Raw genomic sequence first — 478 nt, 5'->3', positions numbered from 1 at the left:
AGTAATGCTGCATTCGTGGGTCATCTATAATACAGTAATAATACTGTTCTTGCTAAAATAAAAAAAATAGTTCAGTTCAGTTCAGTTAAAAATTCAGTTCACTGAATGTGTGTTTTTTTTGGTATCGATGCGGTCTACTTGGTTGTCTTAAAATGTTATTTGAACCAAACAAGCACTATGGTATCACCTTGGGTCTTTTTTAAAATAATTATAGAGATGTTTTTCAACAGTTTCTTATTAAAACTCCCCCAAAATAATGCATGTAAAGTTGTGCAGTCAATCACTTTTGCAATACGTGAGACAATTAGTATACTTTAAACCGTTTTACCTTTCAATGTTTAAAAACTGACTTTTCTTTTTGCTTATATTTTATCATAAACTATGAAATTGAACAACATAAACAAAAAAGTCCCGGGGAACTTGAAGGCAGCACCACTTCCTTTCCCATTTCTTTCCGACTAAGCAGCCAATCGCATTG

Source organism: Leuresthes tenuis, unplaced genomic scaffold (assembly GCF_036924035.1).
Source record: "Leuresthes tenuis unplaced genomic scaffold, fLeuTen1.0.hap1 SCAF_6, whole genome shotgun sequence".
Taxonomy (NCBI): domain Eukaryota; kingdom Metazoa; phylum Chordata; class Actinopteri; order Atheriniformes; family Atherinopsidae; genus Leuresthes; species Leuresthes tenuis.
This window is presented reverse-complemented; position numbering follows the sequence as displayed.